The following is a 13,150-nucleotide window of genomic DNA, read 5'->3' as shown; positions in this document are numbered from 1 at the left end:
TTTTATTTATTCTTTCTTTCGTTATTCAATACTCTTATTTGGAATTTAGAAAAAATTGTGCCAATCGTCAACTTTTAATAATATTATAGGTAATATCATTCATTTAATCAGGTTAGGTTTCATAGTTACTAATTTTAGGTATCTAAAACATCTTTAAAGAAAACTATTAGATTTAATGTACACTTTTTTTTTACTTTTAATCTAAAATGAGAATATAATCTGAATGAATCGATCTGAAAAAAAAAAACAAATATTACTGTGTCCTGTTATTTAAACAGCTGTCAATTTTTTCCATTTTGTACGTTTGAACCTTATTTATGGTTATGGGCTTGGGAAACAAGCCCAAACTGCCCAGTAATGTTTACTGTATACGAGTAAAAAAATATTTTATGTCCAAGAGATAGCAATAACTGACTACATGACATTTTTTAAATATAGAACTGAGGGACTACATCGTCCAGTAAATCTCTGTAATATGTAGAATTTTTGTGTACATAAACAGATGCAATATATACGTAATTAATAACTACGTACCTTTTATACGGTAAAGTTAGGTACTTACATCATAATTAGCTTCGGTCACAATATATGTATTTTGGTGGTACTTACTATACACATTTACATAAGGAATCAATAAAGTGTCTTAGTACCTAAGTAACCTGAATTCATGTGCCTACCTAATGAAGAAATTTTGATTTATTATATATATATATATATATATATATATATATATATATATATATATATATATATATATATATATATATATATATATATATATGTTCTATGCAGTGAATATCTACACTTATACAGTACCGTTCTAGATCTATAGTTTTCTGTCGTCCTTCGTCCACTAAGTTTTTATGATTTAAGACAAGTTCTTGCTAATTTATTCGTATTAGATATGAGCAAGCTTACCATACAACTTGTCTTTCCTTATATTTACACGGACATTTTCTTTCATCAAAATATCAGACAAGAATATCAGGCAGACGCAGGCATATGGAAACTGACAAAGATGGATAGATTGAGGCACTATCTTATAAGCAATATTCACATATATGTACGCTAAAGGTGTCGCACAATTTTTCTTTGTCTCCTATAGGTAAATACAAGTACATTATGGTAATATATATTTTATACATACAGATGTTTATTTAGAATGTATCACGAGGATGGATAGGCATTATTTTATCCTAAAACATTGACGAAGTTGCGGGTAACAGTAAGTATAATACAAAAATTAAGTAGATATTAATCAGAATAAACCAACAAACGTACAATGAACATGGAAATTTTGTATATTATTTTATTTTATATTTTTATTATTGAACTATGTATATTATTTTGTATCTCCAAAGAATTTAAAGTACCGAGTATCAATTACTACATTTTAAAATTCCACACTGGTTTGTCTTCATCAAAATTTTATAGTGTATTTTTTCCTTAAGAAAAAATAATTGAAATATCCATAATTACAAACAGAGTAATTAAAGATTTCAATCTCTAACTGAAAGGAGTAATGCGGTAGCACCTGTGATGTCATTTTGCTTGTTGGCTACCAACGTTAATCAGTCAAATCGTGATGAATTACAATCCCCACTAGTGAAATTAAAATTAGGATGGTAACTATTACATATTAAAATTTAAACAGTAATATATCTTACCATACTCACTTTATATTAAAACTAGATGTTACCTGCCGGCATAAAAGATAACATGTCTTCTTTTTCATCACGAATATTGTATATATTAAACATTTTTTGCTTTAGCTTGTATAACATAAGTACGTGAACATTAAGGATTTTCCAAAAATCCCGCGGGAACTAGAACCTTATTACCGGGTACAGAATCCACACAAAATAGTTAATAATTAAATAACGCTACAGTTTAGAAAAGATAATGTTATATTAACGACACCCTCAACCTACTAATCCTAATCCAGACATCCCCATGGGTAGATATAAATGGGCTTTCTTTTATCCAGGCCATTATCGATCGAAGTCCTATAAAATCTCAAAACTAATAATCGTTTCAAATTAATACTTCAATCTCAGAGGCTTTTGGGAATGTTTAAAATTAAGGCAATCAAATTTCCTTTCAAGATAAATGAAAAGCTCTTTTTAAAAGCGTCCGTATAATTACTTAAGCACCGAACAAACTGGGGTTCATAAAACTATTTTTATCAAATTCTTAATAAAAAGCTATTTGTAGTGTTTCAGGATATGGACAGGCTTATTTTGTATTAAAGTTGCCATAAAAGCCTAAATTAATCCAATAATTAATAATAAACTTCTAAACTAAGCTGACAGTATACCTAAGCACTAGACAAGTGATAGATATACCTTCCCTATGGTGTATATGGACATATACATATTTTACTTTAATTTAATTTAAAGAAATATCCCTTTTTACAAAAATTAGACGAACACAAACGTACAAAGGGGTCTTACTATGAGTAAGATATAAGTAAGAGGTAGATTTAAGTATGGCGAATCAGCCTCCTAATAGTAACCTATCTTAAAACTTACGTTTTTATACCAGACTTGAAGTAAGTATATGTAATACTCATGGCCCTTTCAACTTAAAATACGGAAAAAATAACCAAACGTATATGATTATTATTCCAAAAAACGATATATCAGGAACTTTGCAAAAAAACCGAAGCAAAATGACACTTTAAATAATATATTAAAACACATTGTTTTAGTTTAAACTGAGGGATTTATTATTAATATTAAAAATTACTAATTTTAAAAATCTAAATGTGTTCTACACATTTCATTTCTAATATCCTTCTGACTCGGTTTTTGGCGGTTTTTTTCTGTGTACAGAAATTCGACCTCTTCAGTTTTATTATATGTATATGGATATATATATATACATATGGATATATATATATACGACTATAGGTAACTATGTTTTATTGTATTTTTAGACGGCAACTTCATCAATCTTCGACGATTCTCGTTCCAGAAGATAGATCAGCATTAATTTTTTTATTAGTTGTTATTCAACAATAAAACACAGTTCTTATTTCTCTTATTATATATAAAGAGTACACCGGTTATCTTATATCTATAGTAAGGCACTTTAGAAGGTAATGGCCCTAATGACTCAATTTACACATTCGTACTATGATCGTTATTGGGTTCCGTTCTATATCTTCGAAGTTTAGGAACCAATACCTATTAAATTGAGGTAGGTATTGAATATACCTACCTCAATTTACCTGAATGCGACGCGTAAGTTAATTTATCAACATTAAAATCGACTCGAAACAAAACAGTTATATATACATTTTTATGCAGCGACGATATTCATTTATTATTAGTTTTCCTTTAACGAGCGATTCCATTTATTACCTTTTTTTCATTTGCGAGTATTAGCACAACGGTTAAACAATGAAATATACCTGAAATTGTCATATATATGTACTTTAGTTTAATATATTTAGTATGACTTCCCCATCGCATATTCTTATTTAACTCTAACAAAATATTCTCTAACTTAAATATTTCATGTTAAAAGTTTTATTTTAAGTCTGTTATTGAATGATTTACTGTTAAACACAATTTGAATTTTAAATACAGCTTAATTTGAATGAACGCATTAACTTCAACCGCTACAGTGTATTCCTAAATGTTTTTATAATCTTTATTCATAATTTGGTTGGTAATGGAAGAACATTTTCAAGGTTTTGTTGTGATGCATTTTCCCTAAATAGTCTATCTGCATAATGGACTATGTTAATAGGTACATATTTTATATTTTTACACACGAACAAGACTTTTAATGTAATAGAGGTTTTTAATTAAGGAGGTTCTTTAAACTATATAAGTTTAAAATGTTCAGTATACCTACCGTATATACTGGATTTTAAAAGTAAATAATGTCTTTCCGAAACCCTCCTTCCTCTGATAATATGCTGCACCAATGTTAACAAATTTCACAAAATATTGTCAGTATTGCTATGAATTATGAACCAAATACTACTATACTAATTACTGGAGAAATAGAAACATTCTAAGCGACTGTGTTAGAGGTGGCCATCTTTAATCTAGTAAATTAATCACAAGAACGATACTTTCGACTAAAAAGAAATATTTTTAATTCCAGATATAGTACTGAATTGATATTTCATCCTATAAAATAGGGAAATAGGTATATAATAATAATAATAATAATAATAGCGCAAGCATATAGAATTCTCAATTACGTTTTTTTTAATATAAATTTCATGGTCTATTACCAAAAAATAATATGTAGTTAACAATATTTTGCAAAGATAATATGCAGTTTTCTTTCATTCTTTTTTTCTTTTACTTTATACATTGTTCCTCAAGGGTTCAGCTAACTGTGAAAATTTGTAAAGAATAGTACCAACTTTTAAATGTCGTTGTTAAAATAAAAGGTTTCTTTATATCAGAAGAAAGGTTGTCAAGTAATATCCTCGTAGATGCTGACGTAGATATAAATGGACCCTGAGAGATGAAGCAGTGACCTGGATATTCTTCTACGTATTTAATGGATGCTGTTGAGACAGGTCCAATCGACAATAGTATATAGTACGGTCTATTTACTTTTTTTAAGTAATTGTAATAAAAAACTAATGTCAGTCCACGTGATGGAAAGTAGCGTCATACCTAACGCTGTCAAGCAATGCCAATATTGAAATTTAATAAATGTTGATTGATATCTTAAAATAATTAATGTCGATTTTATAGGTATATAACTATAGTTTAATAATTAGTAAAGACATACTGATTATTATTAATAGTATGAATTTTATTTTTAATGCTGCTTAATCGTCCGCAATACCCCCATCCTCCCCTACTACCCTTTATGCGTTGCATTATGTCTGTATACCCTAGAATGTATAGCAATGCACGATGAAAGAAAGATAGTATGATGACTGCAAATGAGGTATAAGTCATAAACATAAACACTGTGAAAGTCTAGCGAAAAATAAATAACTCGACTCTGCCCAATGCGGTCGTTTCAAACTGATAACCTAAAAACACAAGTATAATAAAAAGCTCTAAAAACGTGGGAGCAGAAAATTGCGGATTAAGTTAAGTCTGCGTGGAGGGGGCGCGGTGATGGAAATGAAAACCTATAAATTCACTGATTGGATACCGCGGAATTTCTTTCAAGGTAACGCAGATTTACTGAATCATTTCAATGTCTTATAGGGATTTAAGATGTATAAATCGATTTAAATACATTAAGTGAAATGCATTTGAGTTTGATAAAAAAATAATAACGTTTTATTAGAGTTTGGACATAAATTTTATATGTTATTCTTATAAAATGTGATACTTTTATATTCTGCAACAATAAATGGATTAACGATATACCCTTTAATATTTAGTGGTAACAGTTACCTACGAATAGCACCACGCAAAACATGTGTCATGTACCACCCGTTATACCTAAGCACTGATCTCAAGATTTACCATTCCTAAGAACTAAGGCATGCCACTGTATCCTGTTCACTACCTTATCTCACCTTTAAATACAGAACGCAGTAAAATAATTAGCTATAGATAAAGAGAGACATAGGTCGAATCCCTAATACAGGGAGTAATTTTCGACTTCAAATTTTAATTTTAATACTTTATACCAATAACACCCTCAGACATTGTAATAATATATTATTTAAAAAACCTTAAAAACGTTGTCGCAGACTAACCTTGACTAAATACTGAACAAAGATACGAATTTACATAATCCTGTTATGCTCCACACGCAGGTGTTTGTACAGACACAATATTTAATTCTATACGAAAAGATATTTGTAATCACGAGCCAAAGGAAAGTGTACACAGACACACGGCTTAATTAATTAAATTTCCGGGCTCCATATTAATCAAGACATTATGGCTGTTATAAGATTTGTTGCGACGTAAAGCTAACGAAATCATTAATCTTTGCTGGTTAAATTCTGTCAGTTTCACATAAAACGAATATAAAAAGGTTACATAATGTAAATAATAATCTATAATATGCATAATTTCTATATACAAAAATTTACTTCATTGACCTAACAAAAATCACTATGATTTAGTTTTACTTTTATAACAATTATTATATGATTCAATTTCAATTCATTAGAGGATCAATAATTTAATAATCGGTCACAAAAAAATTATTATATGTTTCATGTCTTGTTTCATTTACCTTTAATTTTGACAAATGTCAGATCAAGCAAATACCCACAATTAAGTGTGCTGACCAGTTGCACATTATCCTTCCTTTAAAAATTACATGTTATTTATTACCTATGTAACAACATATACTTTTTAATTATCCACATTAAATTCATAGTAGTAAGTGTCGATTGTCAAGGTCTAATTAATTTATATCAAGTATTTTTACACAAAATTATAATTAAATTGAAATGAAATATTGATTTATTTTTGCCCTTATTTAAAAGAAGTTCAAATGAAATATATGTTTTGAAATAAGGTTTATATTCTGAAAAAATGTACATGGGTATTCTACACATACGCCACTATTGATTTCAGTGTTTTTAATTCATACGTACTAATGTAAAAGCCGTTTCTTTTTTATTTTACGCATAACTGTTTGCTTACCAAATAAAATAATATTTTTTATAAAAATATATTTAATGGAACTAATAAATTATTAATAAGTATAATTACGGTTTATATGAGCTATCTTTTTCCTTTGTGACTCATTATTTCTCATCGTACATCTTTCTCGATCACGTTCTTACAATTCCAGTCACGTTCGTTCAATCACTTTACGTTGTTCACTTTACGTTTTACTTTACTCTTGATATTTGTTTCAATCACTAAATCAAATCTTCGACTACTTTAATTTATTAAACTGTGAAAATCAGTGTCGGGACGTATTTTTATAGTAACTTTAAAGGCAATCAAGCTGAATATAAAAATTAATGTCCTGTACTATATACTTGAATAGAACTATAGATTTAGAAAATATACAAAATCATATTTAGCTTAAAGTGGCATTTTATCATCTATATACTAATGTCTATTCAGTCATTTCAATAAAATAATGAAAACAATACTATAATTCCGCTAACATATGATGTTTTTAAAGGAAGTATACTTTTAAAACATTTTAATTACTTCTACTCGTATCCCAAATACCTATTCAAAATGTGTGTCATAATTAATTACACATACCCTTGTATTTTGCCCTGGTAATTATTTTTAAAGGATACGAAAGTAATCTACGTTTTGTGCTGTCTAAAATATTTCCACAAGTTTTTAATGATAACATTATCCCTTATGATATGCGGTTGTCAGTCTTCTCAACCCTGGACAATTACATGGACTACGTATAATTTATTTTATAATTAATATTTTGTTATTGTTTCATTAGCGAGTTGTATTGTAAAAGCTGCATATCCATTTCAAAATGTATATAATTAGTACCGTCTAATTGTAGCATATTGAAACTGGTTACCTTCTGAAATTGATATTGGGGTATGTTGTGTTTTCTATTGTACTAAGGTTAGTTGTAACCATTTTAAGAAAAGCTCTCGTGTTTTTTTCTTTGTACAAAATACGGTATATCGTAACCAATTCTAAATATGTTTTGATAGCTTTCTCTTTTATCAAAAGATTAAACGTTTCGTATTGTTTTGACAGTAATTTAATGACGAACAAAATCCTTAATTATCGCAAAATACAGTCGAAGGAAACACCTTATTCCACATTCACCTATTACCGATACACTTATTATGCAAAGTAAACCAAGTTATTAATCTTAATTTATCTCGGCTCGGCGCCGCTTCAGAAATGACTCTTGGTTTCATGCTAATATTGTTTACATATCTGTTGTTAGCGGTAATGTTTCGAAGGAGAAAGTTTTACGGGTGGTGTAAGATATTGCTATAATTACTTCAAGTTTACAATAATGGTAGACACCGACAGAGCGAGCGACGTGTCATTGTCAAGTTGGTGAATAGCAAGACAGGTAAATACGTAACATAAAGTGAAATATAATAATACAGTTAGACGCATTAAAGAATAAGCAAACTCAACAGAGTTCTGGTTTGTAGATGACAAAAATGATAACGGTGTGGTCTGCGGTATATTTTTTAGTTCAGGTTTTAAACAATACCTTAACTACTTGTAACATATATTTAAACTAATCTTATTTATAAAATATGTCCATCTTCTGAAGAACGCCTCTTGTTACCGTAAGAACTTCTTTTTGTCCTACTGTAAGACAACACAAGACTTCTCTACACTTGATACCCTATGAAGAAAATGAAAATACGCATCCTGAGACGTTATGAGTATGGTGTAAAATAGATTTTATAAAATGTTATGTTTATATTTTATAAGTCACAAATATAAGTAAAACACTTTAAATTTAAAAACTTAATTAATCACGTTAAGGTGTAACTTAATAGGATTAAAAAACTTCATAGTAACCACACCAGATGGAAGTTTACGAGCGCAAGTTAACGACGAAGTATTTGGTACTTTGGTTTGATGAGGTAAAGCTTCTCGCTGTACAACTTAGACGAAATAGGTAACTGCACTATCAAACACGCTTTATAGTATATATTTAACAAACACCTTGAAATTATTTACAGGTTGTAGCTCCTGATGTATTTATCGACTTCTACGTACAAAACTCAAAATTATTTATTAACATTGGACCTTTCAGCTTCTTGTACATGTCATATTTCTTATTACTATGTCAATCGTCCAATTTGGCTGGCTAAAGAACTGGCAAGACACTCAATTGGTATAGTCTTTTTTAGACAATTCCTAACTTTAAATATTAAATAGCATTTAAGTAGTGTAAATGTCTAACATATTTAAAATATAAAATCTCTTGTCTGTATCTTATTGTATACAAGGTCGTCTGCTAAATAATCGTTTACACATTAAAAAGCTTTATTAAACATCTATTCCTTAATAAATACCTACATTTTGTTAATTGATAAAGAGGTATATCCAAAATATCCATCGATATCATATTGTACAATTTAATGCATAGTTAATGATTGAATAACATATGCCGATGAATGACAGAGTAGATACACTGTGACATCTTAAAATTCTGGAATAACAATAGGTACCTGAGTGGCACTATGCACGTCACATGAAGACGTAATATATGTGGTACATTTCAATTGTGAGGCATTATACTTGTCTTATATTCTAATCCCTTAAAAAATGTATCTATAGAATAATAGCACAGCTACTTTGTTTCGTACATTTTAAGTTTTGTTAAAATTTATACACATTATACGGCGACGTAATTACCATGATTATGTATTTTTATTACATACAGCATATAAGTCAAGTCTAATATAAGTCAATCTTATATAGGGAGCAATTTTGAAATATCAGGAGCTAATAATAAACATAATCACAGCAAATATCCCGTTATATTTGCTCAATTAAGATACCAACTTTGCACTACTTGCTTTCCTCAACTAAAATAAATAGCAGATTGAAAACAAACAAAACCAGAATAATTGCTATTCAAAATACTACCTACATTAACAAATAAAGCCGTTAAGCTATTACAAAGCAAATAACATAAAACCTAAATATAAATTAATGAAAATACAATGGTCAAACATAAAATACCTATTGAATAGTCAACAATATGGAACTCTATAATGATTCAATTAAAACAAAACCATCGGTCGACGCTTAGTAAACAACATACAATTGTATTTTCGATATGTCCATGAATATTCGCTAACTACTTACGTGCAATAAAGTAGCAAAACGTATGCTAAAAGACTTAACTATTATAAATTGATTACGCTATTGTTTTGTTATTACTATAAACTAGCGGCCCCGACTTCTTCCGGATGAAAATAAGTAATTAAAACAATTGTAATTCTAGAAGTTTAGTCGTTTAGAAGTTTAGTTGTAGTCTATATCACTTTGAGAATGTGTACCTAACAAACGGTGAACGAATTTATTAAATACAGCGGATCCGAAGTTTACATCAATCATAATAAAATCTCATCATCCTCGCAGGCTGTAATATTAGTATAGATGAATATTAAAATTTATAATAACTATAACAATAGTGTAATAATATAATCATAGTATACATTTGCTATATTGACAAATGCACATTGTTTCATTTACAAAACAACAATTGATTATATCAAAATTCTCGGATGGATGGATTCTCGGTATGGATGAGCATTACGCTCGAATATAAAACTCAAACAAAGACTACATTTTGCTTATACGAGAGGTCCATTGCTACTACGTGGGCCGGTGCTGGCAGGGAGCCGGTCTAATTCTATAAACTGACGACACACCTGATAGCAATCTTTGCCTCTAACTGTGCATCCTCCTTCTAATATTTTTTTTTATACCAAGTAGGTGGCAAATAAGATATTATATATCTGTAATGTCATTGCTATACCTCATTTACAAGAGCTGGACTATAAAAAGTCTTCTGCGTGATTACCTTGGTCTCACCTATGTCAACTGCCAAGCATCTTTCGAAGCTGTTTTGTGCTTATAGTGTGCAGATGAGCCAAATAAAATTACAGAATAAGAATAATGACGTATGAATCCTCAGGAATGGCAATGCATGAGTGATATTGCTGGTGTCAGGTGATGTCTGCGAGTTGGGCTGTCAGCTTGTTTGGCATTGGATTACCCTTTAATCTATACCATAACTTATAAAATGAAATACGGGGAAGCAGATATGAACAGAGTTACGCTCTCAGACTAATTACTAAAAATGATGAATTCTACGCGACGGAAATACCCTAACTCAGTAAAACATATAAGTAGGAAATGTTATTAGGTGCTTATAATTACTTTTTAACTCGGCTAACTTTTCAAATTTCGCTACAGATAAACTGATGTGGCAAAATTTCTGCTCAAAGCTAATTCTTAATTCTGTATATAAAATGGCAAACAAGATGATTTCCTACTTGACATATAGTGGTTTCCGTCAACTATACACCTGGTAATATAACATAATGCTATATTATTGACGGACGATTATATATATTTTATATATATATATATAAATTGGCAAGTAAAATATTCTTTAGTATTATTTAGAAGACAAAGACACATGACTATACATATAGATAATTTAATTATTACTTATATATTTGTTATCAATGAATATTCAACTAGGTACCTTGATGTACAGGACTATACCTAAACAGGCACAGATTAAAGAAAATAAAAAAAAAGTCTTGGCCATTCTATACTCAAATCATATCACAGAATGTAAAATAAAAACAGTAAATAAAACCAAAAAGAATTACGCATATAGCTTCAATAATAATAAAAATTTGATTAAAACTATAAATGACATGACACATCTGAAGTATATTCCGTTACATTAGTAGCAATCAAGTAATAACTCAGTTTTAACACACTCACATATGTAAATAAGATTTTCCTTCCATGTAAACTGGATACAACCTTCGTTCTCGTTAGGTTGGCCTAATTACTTATTTGGTAATACTCGTATACCAAGCTTAAAGTTTACAGAAACACTCAAATTGATTTCTCAATACAAACTTCAGACGCTCCTACACTCCCTGAAGCGTTAAATTTTACTATGTTAACTCTTGTGATAATGTTTATATAATAAAATTAAACTGCTACAAAATGTTGTAATTATAATATTAATAAACCTTCACGATTGTTATCCTAGTAATAGTAGTCAGGGGCGTTATCAACTGTCGGCGGTACAATGTAAGCGGAATATTTCGCGGGATATATGGAATTCAACATTTACGATTACATCATGTTCATTTCTTGTGGTATATTTTGCCAGAATTAAATGTTATAAGCAAACCCTGTCGGTTATTATTTTCTCCAGTTTTTATAATATGATTCTAAATAACTAAGTACTAAAAGATGAACGTTTTTAATATATAGAGGACAGACATTTAGCACTATATTCTATGATATATCTTTTCCACTACAGAATAATGATTAATTACTGAGTACCAAGGGTAGTTATATTCAACGGATTCATCATCACCATGATTTCTGCACGCAAAGAGGACCCGCTAAATATAGACTTCTTCCGTAGACTCTTATAAATGAAAGCCAGTCAAAGTGACCTCAAAATCCCACTAATATAATTATTATTTATTATTTTAAATCGGCCCAGTAAGTCTCCCCGTAGGAAGTATATTACTAAAATAACATAATTTTAATAAAGATTGGATGGATAGATGTTTGGATATTCGTTACTATTTTACACAATAACTACTAGATGGATTCGAATGAAATTTAATACACAAATAAATCATATTCTGCATTAAGACATGAGAATTTTATCTTCATTCAGATATGCAGTGCCGCGCGATACAACTAGTGTTATAATAATCGTAAATATTGAATAGTAGTATACCATATTAATGTTACTTAAATATTTGTCACTTTCTAATCTAAATTTTACTACAAAATGGAGATGAGTGTCATATTAATATACTACTCCACCCAACAACTAATTACGAAACACGTGTTGCGAAAATTTAGGACAGATTAATTTGTGTAGGTAACTTTGTATGCGTAATATTGTAGAAATATCAGATAAATTGTAAGATATTAGATTCTTTATATAAAGGGTTGAATAACCCTAAAAAGCTTAAATCCAGGTAAATGCAATACTCCTGTAACTAAATCTCTTTCACTAAGAAACAAAGTGGAATTTTATAAAAATAAATAAAATCGAAGTGTTCGCTTGTAATTTCGTATTAACTGCTTATCAGAAAATACATATGAAAGTATAAGTACATATGGTACTTACATAAAAGAATCAAAATTTTTGTCTCTTTGTCTGTCAGTATGTTCTTGCTAACATCTGACATTTGGACAATATTGACGGAACTTCATAAGCTACTTTTTTTCGAAACCTTTGTTAATATTACAAAATAAAACACTTGGACGAAGTCGCGGGTTCAAAAATAAACAACTACTTTAAAAATAAATATGCAGTATAGTATGAAATATTACCAGAGATAGACTGTAAAAAGATATCTGCGTGGGTACCTCAGCCTCACCTATTTCAGTCTCCAAACAGCTTGTAAGTTGTTTCGGTTGTATGACTTGTGTGACTTTCCAGTGTTCATAAATGTATAAATATACCTGAATACCTAATTCTGTTATTGGATATGCGT

General features: G+C 29.4%; 1 protein-coding gene across 2 annotated transcripts in view; it reads right to left on the bottom strand.

Moving 5' to 3' along the window:
- The window catches only part of LOC131844307 (TWiK family of potassium channels protein 9-like), a 283,305-nt gene that overhangs the window by 268,997 nt on the left and 1,158 nt on the right, over positions 1-13,150 (bottom strand). The gene's annotated exons all lie outside the window — the stretch shown is intronic.

This window comes from Achroia grisella, unplaced genomic scaffold (genome assembly GCF_030625045.1).
Source record: "Achroia grisella isolate CSIRO2021 unplaced genomic scaffold, CSIRO_AGI_Agris_v1 utg109, whole genome shotgun sequence".
Lineage (NCBI taxonomy): Eukaryota > Metazoa > Arthropoda > Insecta > Lepidoptera > Pyralidae > Achroia > Achroia grisella.
The sequence above is the reverse complement of the archived record's forward strand: the minus strand, read 5'-3'. Positions and strand labels throughout refer to the sequence as shown.